This window comes from Somniosus microcephalus, chromosome 5 (assembly GCF_052327205.1).
Source record: "Somniosus microcephalus isolate GS21.2 chromosome 5, FLI_Smic_1.0, whole genome shotgun sequence".
NCBI lineage: Eukaryota > Metazoa > Chordata > Chondrichthyes > Squaliformes > Somniosidae > Somniosus > Somniosus microcephalus.
Genome location: NC_140991.1, coordinates 144872397 through 144891225, shown reverse-complemented (window position 1 = coordinate 144891225; position 18829 = coordinate 144872397). Strand labels below are relative to the sequence as shown.

Genomic DNA, 18829 nt, shown 5'->3' with positions numbered 1-18829 from the left:
AAGGAGGGAAGTGGAGGGTTGAGAAGGAGGGAAGGGGAGGGTTGAGAAGGAGGAAGGGGAGGGTTGAGAAGGGGGAGAGAAGGAGGGGAGGGAGGTGAGAAATGGGGGACGGGAGGTGAAGAGGAGAGGTGAGGGGAGAATGTGGGAAGGGGAGAAACAGGAAAGGGGGGAGGCAGGGAGGGCAAAAGCGGGGAGGGGTAAAGCGGGGGAGGAGGGGGGGAAAGCGGGGAGCAGGGGGGAAGCGGGGAGCAGGGGGGAAAGCGGGGAGGGAGGGGGGGAAAGCGGGGAAGGAGGGGGAAAGCGGGAGTGGGGAAGCGGGAGGAGGGGAAAGCGGGAGAGGGGAAAGCGGGGAGGAGGGGGAAGCGGGGAGGGGGGGAAGGGGGGAGGGGGAAAGCGGGGAGGGGGGAGATAAGCGGGGAGGGGGGGAGATAAGCGGGGAGGAGGGGGATAAGCGGGGAGGAGGGGGATAAGCGGGGAGGGGGGAGATAAGCGGGGAGGAGGAGGGAAAAGCGGGGAGGAGGGGGAAAAAGGCGGGAGGAGGGGGAAAAGCGGGGAGGAGGGGGAAAAGCGGGGAGGAGGGGGAAAGCGGGGAGGAGGGAGATAAGCGGGGAGGAGGGGGATAAGCGGGGAGGAGGGGGAAAAGCGGGGAGGAGGGGGAAAAGCGGGGAGGGGAGAGGGGGAAAGCGGGGAGGGGAGAGGGGGAAAGCGGGGAGGGGAGAGGGGGAAGGCGGGGAGGGGAGAGGGGGAAAGCGGGGAGGGGGAGAGGGGGAAAGCGGGGAGGGGAGAGGGGAAAGCGGGGAGGGGAGAGGGGGAAAGCGGGGAGGGGAGAGGGGGAAAGCGGGGAGGGGAGAGGGGGAAAGCGGGGAGGGGGAGGGAGGGGGAAAGCGGGGAGGGGAGAGGGGGAAAGCGGGGAGGGGAGAGGGGGAAAGCGGGGAGGGGAGAGGGGGAAAGCGGGGAGGGAGAGGGGGAAAGCGGGGAGGGGAGAGGGGGAAAGCGGGGAGGGGAGAGGGGGAAAGCGGGGAGGGGAGAGGGGGGAAAGCGGGGAGGGGAGAGGGGGAAAGCGGGGAGGGGAGAGGGGGAAAGCGGGAGGGGAGAGGGGGAAAGCGGGGAGGGGGGAGGGGGAAAGCGGGGAGGGGAGAGGGGGAAAGCGGGGAGGGGAGAGGGGGAAAGCGGGGAGGGGAGAGGGGGGAAAGCGGGGAGGGGAGAGGGGGAAAGCGGGAGGGGAGGGGGAAAGCGGGGAGGGGAAAGCGGGGAGGGGGAAAGCGGGAGGGGGAAAGCGGGGAGGGGGAAAGCGGGGAGGGGGAAAGCGGGGAGGGGGAAAGCGGGGAGGGGGAAAGCGGGGAGGGGAAAGCGGGGAGGGGGAAAGCGGGGGAGGGGGAAAGCGGGGAGGGGGAAAGCGGGGAGGGGGAAAGCGGGGAGGGAGAGGGGGAAAGCGGGGAGGGAGAGGGGGAAAGCGGGGAGGGAGAGGGGAAAGCGGGGAGGGAGAGGGGGAAAGCGGGGAGGGAGAGGGGAAAGCGGGGAGGGGAGGGGGGGAAAGCGGGGAGGGGGAGGGGGAGAAAGCGGGGCGGGAGGGGGAGAGAAGCGGGGAGGGGAGGGGGAGAAAGCGGGAGGGAGGGGGAGAAAGGCGGGGAGGGGGAGGGGGGGGAGAAAGCGGGGAGGGGAGGGGGAGAAAGCGGGGAGGGGAGGGGGAGAAAGCGGGGAGGGAGGGGGAGAAAGCGGGGAGGGGAGGGGAGAAAGCGGGGAGGGGAGGGGTAGAAAGCGGGGAGGGGAGGGGGAGAAAGCGGGGAGGGGAGGGGGAGAAAGCGGGGAGGGAGGGGAGAAAGCGGGGAGGGGAGGGGGAGAAAGCGGGGAGGGGAGGGGGAGAAAGCGGGAGGGGAGGGGAGAAGCGGGGAGGGGAGGGGAGAGAAAGCGGGGAGGGGAGGGGGGAGAAAGCGGGGAGGGGAGGGGGAGAAAGCGGGGAGGGGAGGGGGAGAAAGCGGGAGGGGAGAGGGGGAAAGCGGGGAGGGGAGAGGGGGAAAGCGGGGAGGGGAGAGGGGGAAAGCGGGGAGGGGAGAGGGGAAAAGCGGGGAGGGGAGAGAGGGGGAAAGCGGGGAGGGGAGAGGGGGAAAGCGGGGAGGGGAGAGGGGGAAAGCGGGGAGGGGAGAGGGGAAAGCGGGGAGGGAGAGGGGGGGGAAAGCGGGGAGGGGAGAGGGGGAAAGCGGGGAGGGGGAAAGCGGGGAGGGGGGAAAGCGGGGAGGGAGAGGGGGAAAGCGGGGGAGGGGGAGGGGGAGAAAGGCGGGGCGGGGAGGGGGAGGAAAGCGGGGAGGGGAGGGGGAGAAAGCGGGGAGGGGAGGGGGAGAAAGCGGGGAGGGGAGGGGGAGAAAGCGGGGAGGGGAGGGGAGGGGGAGAAAGCGGGGAGGGGGAGGGGGGAGAAAGCGGGGAGGGGGAGAAAGCGGGGAGGGGAGGGGTAGAAAGCGGAGGGGAGGGGTGAGGGGTAGAAGCGGGGAGGGGAGAGGGAGAAAGCGGGAGGGGGAGGGGGAGAAAGCGGGGAGGGGAGGGGGAGAAAGCGGGGAGGGGAGGGGGAGAAAGCGGGGAGGGGAGGGGGAGAAAGCGGGAGGGAGGGGGAGAAAGCGGGGAGGGGAGGGGGAGAAAGCGGGGGGGGAGGGGGGAGGGGGGAGAAAGCGGGGAGGGGAGGGGGAGGAAAGCGGGGAGGGGAGAGGAGAGGGAGAAAGCGGGGAGGGGAGAGGGAGAGGGAGGAAAGCGGGGAGGGAGAAGAGGGAGAGGGAGAAAGCGGGGAGGGGAGAGGGAGAGGGAGAAAGCGGGGAGGGGAGAGGGAGAAAGTGGGGAGGAGGGAGCTGGTATGGGGAATGAGTGAGTGGGGAAGAGGAGGGGCCGGAGCAATGTGGGGAGGGGAGGGGTATGGGGAGTGGGAAAGAGGGAAGGGGAAGAGGGAGGGTACGGAGATAGAGGCGGGAAAAGAGGGGAGGGGGCGAAAGAGAGGAAGGGCAGAGGATGGGAAGGGAGGGGAGGGGAGGAGTGGGGAACGATGGGTGGGGTGACAAGGGGAAACGAGGGGAGTGGGAGGAACAAGGGGAGGGGGAAAGATGTGAGTGGAGGCGGGAAAGAGGGATGGGGAGAAGAAGGAATGGTAATTTCTGCCAATCAATCGATCTGGCACTTAAAATTAACTGTACAAGTGTGGAGTCTCATTCCATGAGGTATTAATTGCTTCTGGGGATTTTAAAACTGTAACATTTAAATTAATTTTATTTAACTTTTCTTTTGTTTTTTTTTTCTCTCTCTTAATCCCATCTTTCTTTCCCTTTCTGTACATGATGTGACATTGAATTCATCCATTCTAATTTACACTTCCTTCTCAGTCTTGCACTGTTAATTTCACAATCATTCAATCTGATTGGTTAAGGAGATACACAGTTGCTTATCCTGTTCACTCAGGTCTCAGATGCTGTTTCTCTCACTGCACCATTATCAGGATGCACTTTCAGCAATTTGCCATGCAAAAAATGTAAAATCCTAACTCTGCAAGGGTTAAGTCTAACTAACGGCAGATGCCATTAGATGCCCTGCTGCAGACCCTACACTAATAGTGAAATCAAGCACATCATAATGAAAAGTATAGCAATGTAGCCAATTTTATACTGATCTTTCACTACCAGCTCCTGTAAGCTGTCTAGCCAGAAATCAGATGCACCGCCGAATCATTTTGGATAAAATGGAATACGAGACTCAGTTTTACTAGGAAAGTGCTTTTGACAAAAATCAAAGTATATCATTTATTAAACAAAACCATTCAACACAACAATAGTATATTTAAAAAAAACTTGCATTTATATAGTGCTTTTCATATATTCAGGTGTTCCAAAGCATTAATGAATTATATTGAAGTGTAGTCATTGTTTTTATTTAGGCAAATATGACAGCCAATTTGTGCACAAATGAGGTCCCACCACAGCAAGTAAGATAAATGACCAGATAATGTTCAGTGACGTTGGTTGAGGGGTAAATGTTGGCCGGGACACCAGAAGAACTTCCATGCTCTTATTCGAATAGCGTCATGGGATCTTTTACAGGCGACATGACTTCAAGTTTAACATGTCTCATAAACGACAGCACCCCCAACAACGCAGCACCCCCTCATTACTGCACTGAAATGTCAGCCTAGATTATGTGCTTAAGTCCTTGGAGTGGAGTTTGAACCTACAACCTTCTGGCATGAGCCAAGCTGTCATTTATACATGGTCAAAAAACAGTTTTAAAAACATTTAAAATTTATCTGTCTACAATGGATAATGTAATGGCCAAAACGACAACTTTTCACTTATAAAACTGATTGAAAAGCAAGCCGATTGTTGGCCCTATATATATATATTTTTTAAATCACACAGTATTAAAAACATGTACTTGAGCACAGAGTTTGGAGACAGAGCTGGGTGAAACGCAAGCAGAGTGGAAGAATTTGGTGATAGTAGGAATTCGGTGGACAGGAGGTAGACGGTTTCTCACGTCCAAATCAAAAGGAGGAGTGCAGCCACAGAACCCAAGGACTCTGTTTAGTATCTAGATATCTAATATTTAGGTTCTTTGTGTTAGTAACTCAGTGGTTCTTGTTAAACTTGAGTAAATCATTTTGTCTCTTTTCTCTCTAAGTTAGGGCAGTGGGTTAAACTAAGTAGTTTAGTTAGTAGTCTAATAAATAGAGGCATGGCCGGGCACCTCAGTCCCGTTGAATGCACAGCCTGTGTCATGTGAAAGGTCCAGAATGGTTCTCGTGTCCTGGACAACCATATGTGCAGGAAGTGTCATCAGCTGGAGGAGCTCGAGCTCCGGTTTCTGAGCTTGAGCAGCAGCTGGCGTCACTGCAGTGCATCCGCAAGGCTGAGAGCTACGTGGATAGCATGTTTCAGGAGGTGGTCACCCTGTCAGGTTAAGAATTTGCATGCAGAGAGGGAATAGGTGACCGCCAGACAGACAAGGAGGACCAGGCAGGTAGTGCAGGAGTTCCCAGAGTGCATCTCGCTTTCTAACCGGTCTGGTGAGGGCGATGGTTCCGCTGGGGAGTACAGTTTGTTGCCTCCCTGGTGTCTGGGTCAAGGATGTCACTGAGTGGCTGCAGGACATTCTGAGGGGGGAGGGTGAACAGGCAGAGGTTGTGGTCCATATCGGTACCAATGACAAAGGTAGAAAGAGGAATGAGGTCCTGCAGGCAGATTTTAGGGAACCAAGAAAGAGATTAAAAAGCAAGACCTCAAAAGGTAGTAATCTCCGGATCACTCCCGGTGCCAAGTGCAAGTGTGTACAGAAATAGGAGGATAGAACAGATGAATGCATGGCTGGAGAGATGGTGCAGGAGGAGGGCTATAGATTCCTGAGGCATTGGGACTGGTTCTGGGGGCGGTGGGACCTGTACAAGCCAGACGGGTTGCACCTCAACAGGGCTGGGAACAATATCCTCGAGGGGAGGTTTGCTAGTGCTGTTAGGGAGGGTTTAAACTAGCTTGGCAGGAGGATGGGAACCTGAGCATAGATTCAAAAGGGAGAGAAGCAAAGCTGGAAATGGAAGGCAGTAAATTAGTAAGTGAGTTTGGAAGGCAGAGGAAACAAAGGCTAGAAAATAGACAACAAAGGGTTTGGCAGTGCTTAATGGTATATACTCCAATGCAAGGAGTCTAGTAAATAAGGCAGATGAGCTGAGGGCACAGATAGACATGTGGAAGTATGATAGCATAGCTATTACTGTAACATGGCTATAAGGGCAGGAATGGCAGCTGAATATTCCTGGTTACAGGATTTTCAGACAAGACAGAGAGGGGGATAAAAAAGGAGGGGGGCTCGCAATATTAGTTAAAGAAACAATTAAAGCTGTGAGGAGAGATAATGGGCTGGATTTTGTCACTGGGCGGGCTGGGGTCGTGTAATCCGCTTTTCGTGTTAGCCACCCGATTCTAAATCGATGTGGGAGAATGATGCGATTTTAACTTAAGTGGGCAATTGAGTTCCAGCGTGTGGGAACCCATGGCCCAATTCGTTTTTTCAGTCCGAAACTCGCCTCCGATGACGTCGTCATTGCTGCTGCATTTGAGGTCTGCAACAAGCCTTGCTTCTTCTGCAGACTACCAACCTTTTGGCCTTTCATGTTAGAGGGACCTGGAGGCAGAATGACGAGCGAGAGATCTAGGTCTACTCCCAGGTTTGATGACGTTGCCCTGCAAGCTTTAGCGGAGGGAGCAAGAGCCAATAAAGAGGTGCTCTTCCCTTCTTCAGGGAGGAAGAAGCCTCCCCAGCAGACCAAGGCTGTGTGGATCCAGGTGGCCAGGAGGTAAACTCTTTGTCGATAACTCGCAGAACCTGGCTTCACTGCAGGAAGAGGTTTCATGACCTTCTGCGCACTGGAAAAGTGAGTATGACTTTCCCATCACCCTCAATCTGATCCCCATTGCCTCTCCTCACCAGCACTCAGCTTTAGCAATCTCTTCCTCCACATCCCACTTGACACTGACATCTATGCACCCTTACCCATTCCCTCTCTCTCTATGGTCACATTCACCTAATTATTCGACTATGCAGCCCTCACACTCCCTATCACTGTGATGCTATGAAAACAACTTACAACACACAGGGAGGGCCCTTGGTCTTGCCACCTCACTCCATCTTTGTCTCCTTCTAAGCATCTATGCTATGGATTCTCTACACTCACTCCTTCATTCTCACTCAAACTCCACCTGTCTCCTTCATTGCAGGAAAGAGAGCTCACAATAAGAGAGAAAGAGCGAGGACAGGAGGAGGGCCACCCTCAGTAGTCCAGCTCACCCCCTGGGAGGATGCGGTCCTGGAGATCGTGGGAGTGGAGGACGATGCACAAGTGGGGGGACGGACAGATGGGTGCATCACAGCAAGCTGGTGACAGAATAGTTTTCCATCTCTCTCACTGACATTGCTTGAGTCGCTGATAATGATTCTGAAACTCTAACAGATGGACTTATGATCTTCTGCAATAGGCAATGTGCATGTAACCTTGACCTCACATCTCTAACTCTTTCCTTTACTCCCCACAGGACCATCGCAAGCACCCATCCCCACTAGCCAGGAGGAAGAGCCTGAGCATCCAGACTCCTCAGAGTAAGCTGCAACCTCTGAGGGCGCAGCGTCAGCAGAATTCAGCGCACCCAGCACCAGCGCACTCACACCTCGGTGGAACCTTCGTGAGATAGTGCAGTGTTGTCACCTGGTGTATCACAGCTCACAAGTGAGCATCAGCAGATTGTGCAGACAGGGACAGCAGTGGAGAGTCCTAGTTGGAGGGCGCAGGACTCTCCCAGCTCGGCTCAGCTGCATGTTGACCCGCTGCCTCTGGGTCCATCCACAAGGTCAGCGGTGCTGGAACTCCAGGAACAGATGCAGGAGTCTCTGGCAGGTTTTGTCTCCAGGGTCGCTGCGAGTGTGGAGCGAATGGAGGAGTCCATTGCGAACATGAGCAGAGCCTTTGTGGAGTCATTGGCGCATGAACACATCACCATGGAAAGGATGGCAACCTCCATGGGGGTGATAAGTCGCCAGAGTGCAAGAAAACATGGTGAGTGTTCTGAATAGAATGACAATTCTAGAGGAGCGATGGTCAGCTATTGAACAGAGAAACTAGACCTTCATGGAAGTCCTTCTGAGTAGGACTGCCAGTGCAGATACGGGTCCCCATGGCCCCCCTGATGTGCAGCAAGGTGCTCTCAAGCCACTTGCAAGCGCTGAGGGGGACCTGACCCATGAGAGGGAAGTTGGTGGCAGACATCAAGGAAGTGGGAGCTCCTCTCCAAGCGCTCACACTTCTATGCCACTGCAGAGCCCTCGGTCAGAGCCCCACCGGAGTCCCCACCCAACTGAGATCGGCGTCTCAACCCCTGCACAGCCGCAGGAGCAGCAGACTGTTGGCGAGCCCTCACAGGTTCGCAACCCCAGAGGACACCCACCAACGTGTCGAGACAGGAGCAGCAAGAAGAACTGAGCAAGGGGCCTCCACATCTGCTGAAGCCACAGGGGAAGCACCACGTAGGAGCACGCGTAAGAGAAAGATACTGCACAAATAGTCACAAGGGTAGTCACTTGGTGAAATTTGATGTTTAATGTTAAAAAGCCATCAGATGGTTACTGTAAATAAAAAATCTGATGGCTACTGCTGCAGTTTGTGGCGTGTGTCGTTTTGCTAATGGGACTTCCACATTGTGGGCTTAGGATTACTTGCAATTGTCAGTATGGTGGTCAAATTGTTAGGAATCCGCTGGTTCTTGGCCATTGTCGAAGCTCTGGTAAGAAGCTGCGAGGCAAAAGTGCTCGATTGGCTAGGCCTAAGCAAATCTGGCCAAGATGAGTGCGTTCCTTGCATCCCGGGCAGCAATGTTCTCGCGTACTGCTGCCGCTGATTGATGGGCCTCTGCAAGATGTTCGTTTTCGCTCTCCTCCTCCTCCTCCTTCTCCTCATCTGAGGAGGATATGGTGAGGAGCCACTTGGTCCTCAGGAGTCTGCAAGCCACGACGCTGTGCCATGTTGTGAAGTGCACAGCATACCACGACGATTCTGGAGACCCTGGCTGCTGAGTATTGCAGGGCTCCACCTGACCTATCCAGGCATCTGAAGCGCATCCAGCAAACCGATGTTTTGCTCGATTATGGATCTGGTGGAAATGTGGCTGGAGTTGTAGCTCTCCTCAGCTTCGTTGGATGGGCTCCTCAGCGGCATCATTAGCCACGTCTTCAGGGGGTAGCCCTTGTCTCCAAGTAGCCATCCGTTAAGTTGGTCTGGCGGACTGAATAGCGGAGGCGCACTAGACTGGCGCAGTATGAAGGAGTCATGGCAACTGCCAGGGTACTTGGCACAAACATGCAAAATTTTCTTCTTGTGGTCACACACCAGCTGAACGTTGAGGGAGTGGATGCCCTTGCAGTTGACAAAAATACCTGGATTGCGATGGGGTGCCTTAAGGGCCACACGTGTGCAGTCAACGACGCCCTGCACCCTTGGAAAGCCTGTCAGATTAGCTAATCCAACCGCACGCGGCGTGACACTTGCTTGATCCTTGGTGAAATGGATGTGATTGTGCACGATGGCAAAGAGGGCATCGGTTACCTGTGTGATGCAAGTGTGCGCGGCCGCCTGGGAGATGCCGCTGATGTCTGCTGCTGATCCCTGGAATGAGCCGGAGGCAAAAAAGTTGAGTGCGGTGGTGTCTTTGACGGCCACTGGTAAGGGGTGTCCACCTGGTCCTCTGGGCTCCAGGTCTTGTTGCAGCATTGCGCAGATGTCACCCACTACCTCTCGCGAAAATCGGAGCCGCCTTTGGCACTGCTGCTCAGACATGTTGAGGTAGCTGACCCTGTGTCTGTAAACCCTGTTTGGGGGGTATCTCCTGCGCCGACGGGCTTCCATGCGCTGGCCCCTTCTGACCTGTGCAGCTTCAGGTGGGTGAGCAGCAGCTTGGAGCTCCTGTTGTTGCTGCTGTTGTTCATGGTTCTGCTGGTGCCGCGGCTGGTCTTCGTCCTCATCTGATGTCCAGAAGGGAAGGAAATAAATGGCTCCCATGCTTCTAGTATATGCCTCAGTTGAGGAAGCGCTCAGTCAAGGTGGCGAGAGGGGTTTCCCAGGAGGTCACACTGGAGATGCGTGTCAGGCTCCAAACTTCCACAGCTGTGGTTATGCCTTCTAAAAGTTCCCCCAGACCTGAGACAACAAAGTCCTGCCACCTGCAAATGATAGCTGATCAAATATCCTATTTAATGGTGGAGCTGCAGCTAATAATCAGCAATCCAATTGTGCTCCCGCCAGGTTTCACCGTCGTGTTTCAGAGCAGGCGTGCTTCACGTGGGAAAAGGGTTAAAATCACAAAGGCCTTTCAAAATGGGATAATAGAGGCAATTTAGTGCTTGTTAAGGGCCTTAAGGGCCCATCCCGCCTCTTGAAGGTGGGACGGAGACGGGAGCAGTAAACACGATTTCTTGAAAATTGCTTGGAGGCGGGGTTGGGCCCGCCGCCACTTTTTGCAATTTTAACACCCCACACGCCTCCATTCCCACCTCCACAGCCCTGGGAAATTCGAGCCCAATATGTTAGAAGGATCATCAAATGAGGCCCTATGGGTTGAACTTAAGAACAACAAAAGGGGCAATCACACTGCTGGGAGTGTACTATAGACCCCCAAATAGTCAGAGGGAAATAGAAGAGCAAATATGTAGGCAAATTTCGGAGAAGTGCAAAAACAATAGGGCAGTGATAGTAGGGGGTTTCAACTACCCTAACATTAACTGGGATAGAATAAGTGAAAAAGGTATAGAGGGCGCAGAATTCTTCAAATGCATTTAGGAGAACTTTTTTAGCCAGTACGTAGCAAGTCCAATAAGAGAGGGGGCAGTTCTGGGCTTAGTTTTAAGGAATGAAGCTGGGCAGGTGGAAGGGGTATCGGTGGGAGAGCAATTTGGTGGTAGTGATCATAATTCAGTTAGATTTAGTGTATTTATGGAAAAGGACAAAGATAGACCAGGAGTAAAAGTTCTCAACTGGGAAAAGGCCAATTTTTCTAAGCTGAGATGTGATTTATCAAAATGTGGACTGGAAACAACTACTTGAAGTATCAGAGCAGTGGGAGGCATTCAAGGAGATAGTGAAGGTTCAGAGCAAATATGTTCCCACAAAGAAAAAGGGTGGGACTCCCAAATCTAGAGCTCCCTGGATGTCATGGGGCATACAGGGTAGGATAAGGCACAAAAGGGAAGCTTAGGTCAGATACCGAGAGCTAAATACTGCAGAAAGCCTAGAGGAGTATAGAAAGTGCAGGGGTGAAATTAAAAAGGAAATTAGAAAAGCAAAGAGATGACATGAAAAAATATTGTCAAGTAACATTAAGGAAAACCCAAAGATGTTTTATAAATACATAAAGAGCAGGAGGATAACTAAAGAAAGAGTAGGACCTATTAGAGACCAAAAAGGAAGCTTGTGTGTGAAGGCGGAAGACGGGGGTTTGGTTCTTAATGAATACTTTGCGTCTGTCTTCACAAAAGAGAGGGATGATGCAGACATTGTAGTTAAGGAGGAGGAGTGTGAAATATTAGATGAGATAAACATAATGAGAGAGGAAGTATTAAGGGGTTTAGCATCTTTGAAAGTAGATAAATCGCCAGGCCCAAATGAAATGTATCCCAGGCTTTTAAGAGAAGCAAGGAAGGAAATAGTGGAGGTTCCGACCATCATTTTCCAATCCTCTCTGGCTACAGGTGTGGTGCCGGAGGACTGCTAATGTTGTACTATAGTTTGAAAAGGGACAAAGGGATAATTACAAGCCAGTCAGCCTAACCTCGGTGGTGGGCAAATTATTGGAAAAAATTCTGAGGGACAGTATTAATCGTCATTTAGAAAGGCACGGATTAATCAAGGACAGTCAGCATGGATTTGCTATAGGAAGGTCGTGTCTGACTAACTTGATTACATTTTTTGAGGCAGTAACAAGGAGGGTCGATAAGGGTAGTGCGTTTGATGTAGTCAACATGGATTTTAGCAAGGCTTTTGAGAAGGTCCTACCGACTGGTCAGAAAAGTAAAAGCCTATGGGATCCAAGGGAAAGTGGCAAGTTGTATCCAAAATTGGCTCAGTGGCAAGAAGCAAAGCGTAATTGTGCTACCTTTCAGATGAGATATTAAACCAAGGCCTCGTCTGCCCTCTTGGATGGACGTAAAAGATCCCATGGCACAATTCAAAGAAGAGTAGGTATGTCCTCCTGGTGTTCTGGCCAATATTTATCCCTCAACCAACATCACTAAATCAGATTATCTGGTCATGTATCTCATTGCTGTTTGTGGGGCCTCGCTGTGCACAAATTGGCTGCTACGTTTCCCTACCTTGCAACAGTGACTACACTTCAAAAATACTGCATTAACTGTAAAGCGCTTTGGGATGTCCTGAAGTTGTGAAAGGTGCTATAAAAATACAAGTAATTTATTTTTCCTTCATCTTTTCCATTGACTTCAATGCAATTTTAAAGCATTTGTAGCAAAATGAGAAATAAATATAGTAAAAATTTAAGGAGTAGTTTTACAATCTTGATTTTGAGCTAGAAATCAGTGTTACAGTAAAGTACAATCTATAATTACATTACTGTAAATATTAATATTTTTACATGGAGAATTTTACTTGAATTATACAAACATTAAATATACAAAAGACACGATGTAAGCAACGTACCAGGAGAAACTGAGAAAATTCTTGGTATTTAAGATGATTTTTCTTATCCTTTCCAAAGTGCAGATCCACAAACTCAGAATTCCAGTTAAATGGGATATGCTGGTGAATAGCAGTTTGGCTAAATATTTGCTGGATGTCATCTATATATCATGATGAAATATATGGATTAATGTATAATTCTAAGAAAAACATTTCATGCTACCTGTAATTGAAGACAGAAATAACTATTCTATTAACCTCCTAAGGCATTGTGTTAAGTTATTTGGAGTCAAATTCATATTAAGGTCAAACACCTGTCAGACTAAACTCTCTCTTCCGTGATATTCATATACCATGACTTATGTTAAATGCTTGTAGTGACTAACCTATCAAATTCATAGTTTAACAATAAGTGCCCTTCAGCCATACTCCAGAAAAATTATACCAGTCAATTCTCATTGCAACATCAAAAATATTTAGAAGTTGCTGGAGACACTGTACATATGTTTTAGTAAAACTATACTTAGAAAAAAAATCTATATTTGTACAACATACATTATTGACTGAATGCAACATTTCACAAACCATAGAAAAACAGGATTCTTTTTCAATCTTTTAAATTGAAGGTATTCAGAATATTTATTCAAGGGTTTTACTGATGCTATAGTTTTACTTCTATGCTGCAGAAGTAACTGAAGCTAGAGAATTTACCTAACTAACTGCATTAACTGAACATTTTCCTGATTTACTTAAATTTTACTGAATACATACCTCTAGTTACGCATAATCATAAAACTATTATGTTAAGAATTGCAACAGATTATGGGCCTAGAAATTTGATGGTGCCACGCAAGTTTTTCAGGCGCTAAATGGGTGCCTGAGCTTCCAATATCGTAGACAGGAAATACGTGCTCATTACTAGCCAGAATTGCTCTGTACGGCATGTTAGTATAGGCAAAAAATAGGTGGCATGGGGCCACGCCTGAAACAGGAGTTAAGCCCATTGCATATGTAAATAAGGGGCCTGCCACGTGTTTGAAGCCCCCTGCGCAAAATTGGGTTCCCCTGCCGGGTGCGTTCAGGAAATCCAGGTCTACATGTGGCCTAACCAGTGATCCTTAAAGGGACTGCTGCAAGCCACCACTAGAGGTAAGTTTGTTAAGAATACTTACCAGAATGTACATTAAAACCACGGTCTGCTGCCGAACTCCCCCCTCCTCCTCTTGATCGACCCCCTCATTCTGATGTCCTGATCACCCCCCCACCGCCCCCCACCCACTCCCTGCCCCCCCCACACCCCACCCCATCCCTCCACCCATCCCCCTCCCCCACCCTCCTCCTCCCCTCCCCCCCTCCTCTCCCCCTCCCCCCTCCTCACCCCCTACCCTCCCCGTCCCCCCTCCTCACCACCCTACCCTCCCCCTACCCTCTCCTCACCCCCCTACACTCCCCCTCCCCTCTCCTCACCCCCCTACCCTCCCCCTCCCCTCCTCACCCCCCCACCCTCCGCCTCCCCCTCACCCCCCTACCCTCCCCCTCCTCACCCACTACCATCCCCCCTCCCCTCCCCCTCCCCGCTCACCCTCCTCACCCCCTCCCCCCATCACCCCGCTCCCCCCTCCTCACCCCCTACCTCCCCCTCCCCCCTCCTCACTCTCCACACCCCCCTACCCTCCCCCTCCCCCCTCCTCACCCCCCTACCCTCCCCCTCCCCCCTCCTCACCCCCCTACCCTCCCCCTCCCCCCTCCTCACCCCCTCCTCACCCCCCTACCCTCCCCCTCCGCCCTCCCCTACCCTCCCCCTCCCCCCTCCTCACCCCCCTACCCTCCCCCTCCCCCCTCCTCACCCCCCTACCCTCCCCCTCCCCCCTCCTCACCCCCCTACCCTCCCCCTCCCCACCCCCCTCCTCACCCCCCTACCCTCCCCCAGCTCACCCCCCTACCCTCCCCCCTCACCCCCCTACCCTCCCCTCTCTACCCTCCCCCCTCCCCCCTCTAATCTCCTCCCTCACCCCCCTACCCTCCCCCCTCTACCCTCCCCCCTCTCCCCTCCTCACCCCCCTACCCTCCCCCTCCCCCATCCTCCTCTCTCCCCTCCCCCCCTCCCCCCTCCTCCCCCTCCGCCTCCCCCCCTACCGTCCGCTCCTCTCTCCCCCCCTCCCCCTCCCCTCTCCCCCCTCCCCCCCTTCCTCCTCCCCCCTCTCCCCCTTCCTCCTCCCCCCTCTCCCCCCACCCCTCCCCCTCTCCCACCCCTCCCCTTCTCTCCCCCTCCCCAGCCCACCCCTCCCCCTCTCTCCCCCCACGCCCACCCCTCCCCCTCACCCCTCCCCCTCTCTCCCCCACCCCTCCCCCTCTCCCCCTCCCGCCCACCCCTCCCCCTCTCCCGCCCACCCCTCCCACCCCTCCCGCCCACCCCTCCCCCTCTCTCCCCCCGCCCACCCCTCCCCCTTCCGCCCACCCCTCTCTACCCCTCCCCCCTCTTCTCTCCGCCTCCCCCCACCCCCCTCTCTCCCCCTCCCCCTCTCCCCTCCACCCCTCTCCCCCACCCCTCCCCCTCTCTCCCCCTCCCCTTCCCCTCCCCCTCCTCTCCCCCTCCCCTTCCCCTCCCCCTCCTCTCCCCCTACCCCCCTTCCCCCTCTCCTCCCCCTCTCTCCCCCACCCCTCCCCCTCTCTCCCCCACCCCTCCCCCTCTCTCCCACTACCCCCCACTACCCTCCCCCTCTCTCCCCCTACCCCCCACCCCTCCCCCTCTCTCCCCCTACCCTCCACCCCTCCCCCTCTCTCCCCCTACCCTCCACCCCTCCCCCTCTCTCCCCCCTCCCCTCCACCCCTCCCCCTCTCTCCCCCTACCCTCCACCCCTCCCCCTCTCTCCCCCTACCCTCCACCCCTCCCCCTCTCTCCCCCTCCCCCTCTCTCCCTACCCTCCCCCTCTCCCTGTACCCTCCCCCTCTCTCCCCTACCCCCCTCTCCCCCCCCCCTCCCCTACCCTCCCCCTACCCCCCACCCCTCCTCCCCCTACCCCCCCACCCCCCTCCCTCTCTCCCCACTCCCCCCACCCCTCTCCCCCCCCTCTCTCCCCCTACCCCTCTCTCCTCCTCCCCCCACCCCCCCTCTCCCCCCTCCCCGTCCCCTCCCCACTCCCCCCCCGTCCCCTCCCCACTCCTCCCCCTCTCTCCCCCCTCTCTCCCAACTCCCCCCCACCCCCCCTCCCGTCCCCCTCCCCCTCTCTCCCCCCTCCCCCCCCACCCCTCTCTCCCCCCTACCCCTCTCTCCCTCTCCCCCCACTCTCCCCCTCCCCACCCCTCCCCCTCCCCCTCCCCCCCACCCCCTCACCACCCCTCTCTCCCTCTCCCCCCCACCCCTCCCCCTCTCTCCCCCCACCACCCCTCCCCCCCCACCACCCCACCCCCTCTCCCCCCCTCTACCCACCCCCTCCCTCCCCCCCTCTCCCCCCCACCCCTCCCCCTCTCTCCCCACCCCTCCCCCTCCCCTCCCCCCTCCCCCCTCTCTCCCCACCCCTCCCCCTCCCCTCCCCCCTCCCCCCTCCCCCCTCTCTCCCCACCCCTCCCCCTCCCCTCCCCCCTTCCCCCTCTCTCCCCACCCCTCCCCCTCCCCTCCCCCCTTCCCCCTCTCTCCCCACCCCTCCCCCTCCCCTCCCCCTCTCTCCCCCCTTCCCCCCTCTCTCCCCCCTTCCCTCCCCCCCCGCAATAAAATAGAAAAAGCTGCGACATTAAATGCAATACCAGGGACACCACTAAATCATTTAAACCTTCGGACTTGCATTATCAGCTTTTATGTAGTTGTCAACACTTAACAGCAAGCACCAACATCTTACAGTACTTTCATTGCACAGGTGCAAGAACTAGTCAAACCCGCTTTCAGGTCTCTGTTTCACATTATCCTTTTGAGTGCAGTAACCTTATGGCAGTAAGTCTGTTCCATAACAGAACCGACCAGACCAAGTTATACAGGTACACATTTTTACAGGGTCAGATAAAAGCTGAAAAATACTGTTAACAGATGGATTAATTTACACAAATAAAATTACAAATAAAACTAACATGCAGAGAAAATATTAGCCAAATAAGTCGACTGCATACCCTAACTTAACTAGTAACAGACGAAGCCAGGAATTTATCTATCTTTTGCTTAAAAACAATGCCCAGAATTTCACATTAGTTTATGCCTAAAACTTAGATCATGAGGGAGAAAAAATTTAGATCTTAAGCGACATGGAGAAATATTTTGTGATTATCTATACTGAGATGATATTGAAAGGGTTAGGTTTTAATTTATATTTTTATTTTGGCAAAAGCAATTTTATATGTTATGCAACAAACATCTACAGGAAACTCTTTTTTTAAATTCGGCACCGGCGTGGTGCCGGATCATCAAAAAGTCCGGATTACAGAGAAGTATACTTACCAAGGTACGAGAGCCCCGCACACGGCCACAGGTGCAGGAGCCCCGGTTACACGGCACTTGTGCAGGAGTCCCAGTTACACGCCACAGATCCAGGAGTCTCTGTTGCACGGCCACAGGTGCAGGAACCCCGGTTACACGGCCACTAATATATAGTAAAACTTACCTGAACCTACTGAATTTTGCCGGTTAAAAGAGAGTTTCCTATAATTGGACAGATATGGGTGCTCACATAAAAGTGGTATTATCAGTATAGTGTAGCAAGAATTTGCAACCACTCAGCAAACCCCTGATTAGTGTTTCAACATTTATACCATTATCATGTACCACTAACTCAGGCATCGATTATTTTTTTTTGTTGCTAATATTGCCTATATTTCACTTAACTAAACTCTGCCAAAACATAATTACAAGTCTGAAGGCGGTCTTGGTAATGGCATTTTAAACATACTTGTGCCAGCAAATGCATGAACTGATTACTGATGATGTGATTACTTCATCATTCTAAATTAACTGCAATCCAACTTTCTTTCAGCGTAACATAATATGACACTTTGATTTTGATGGTTTACAAGCAGCAGGAGGAACAATGAATTACAGAATTATGGTTAGAGAAAAACAAGAAGTTTGACCAAGAAAAAGTCAGTAACATTCTATCTTAGAATTCACTTTTAGTTTCTGATAAGTAAACTTTGTAACCAGGTCAATAATAAAATACATTTTGTCTTCTATTTGTGCAATAAACCCTCTCAGAAAGACTTTCATTTTAAAAGATAGCTGCAGTCACTCAAAAGCGGATGTAGAGTGAGCCATTGCAGGATTCAAGGTAGGGAGGGGGCCATTCATAGCTTCTCCCAGATCTGCAAGACAATCCATTAATAGATTTAGTAAATAACAATTTCTCGAAAAAGGGTAACTGCATAGCAGCATGTGACTTCTCCTGACATCTGCCTCACCATGGAAATGATCCCAATCCTACAGCAGAAGCTAATCCGAGGAAGCCAATGGAATACTTTGCTTTAGTTTTTTCTTATAAAGTAAAATATACTGGTTGACATATGGCATGAAGAACACATCCAATATTGTAGGCACTACAGTAATGATTCACTAAATGCATTTAGAAAACAGGAATAAAAATGGTTTTAAAATGAAAAATAGGAATATCACTGTTTACAAAATGAAAAGAAAAAAAATGAAGGAAATCCACAGTGGTTAGTTAGCATGGGGAAAGCAATAAGTTAATATTTCAGATGTAACCCTTTGGGATTCTGATGAAAGGCTACTGTAACATTTGCATATTGATTTATCATTGGCCCGCAGGCATCTGTAAGGAATACCTATTATATTCACATGTGATCACATGCTGAGTTGTCATTGGCTTGCAGGCATCTGTAAGGACTGCTATTGTTTAGAAGACCCAGGGGGTCCTGACTCCATCTTGTCCACACGGTGCTGTACTGCTGTGAGTCAGATCAGACCTGATGCTTCATTAAAAGAGTTTAAATTGTAATACTCCGTTGTCCTGCAATTTATTATTTTTGTACAAAGTGTGCAAAACAAGAGAGTTACATTGAAAATGCAAACCTATCTTTCACTCTTGAGCATTCAATGGCAGGCTGTCTAAATTCTTGTTTTACTTTAGACTTCCAACATTTTTAGTCTTGTTTATTATCTCCACTATTAACCGACACTTTTCTAGTAGTACACACCAAAGCTGACTTCTTCTATGCCATTCTTGTCAAATAGCTGGAAAGCAACAATGTATAAGGCATCTGGTGCACGCAAAACAGACTCAAATGCAAGAAAATCTTGAAAGGAGATCAGCCTGCAAATATAAAGGAAACTATGTTATTGCAATATACAAATAAGAGACATTCATTAAAGTAGAAACGGGGGCCAAATCCTCAAATAAAATATTGCTTCACTGCAGTGTTTCAAGCCTTAGACAGTAAGGAAAACCCGCAGGAGGAATGTATTGCTTCGCAAAGATTCCAGGCCCTGGACTGCAATTAAGTGTTACAGTAAAAATCCCCTTTGGCTTTAAAAAGCTAATAAAAATTAATTTAACTTTAATTTACGCAGAAACCAGCTGTTATGCAATAGACGTACATTATTAGTGAATGATTGAGATGTGCCTGTAGTGATGCAGGTGTTCGGCAGTATTTAAATAAGGGAACCTTCCCCTGACACTGGATATTCCAGCAGGGTCAGTA

At 52.3% G+C, this 18829-nt stretch overlaps 1 protein-coding gene across 1 annotated transcript in view; it reads right to left on the bottom strand.

Annotated features, from left to right (window-relative positions):
* The window catches only part of slc25a13 (solute carrier family 25 member 13), a 230527-nt gene extending 212091 nt beyond the window's left edge, over window positions 1–18436 (bottom strand). Inside the window, exons 1-2 of the mRNA XM_085988330.1 lie at window positions 18326–18436; window positions 12215–12354 (exon numbers count right to left, since the gene is read on the bottom strand). The gene's annotated coding sequence lies outside the window, so the exon portion shown is untranslated. The remainder of the gene's footprint in view (window positions 1–12214; window positions 12355–18325) is intronic.
* Window positions 18437–18829: the final 393 nt, after the last annotated feature.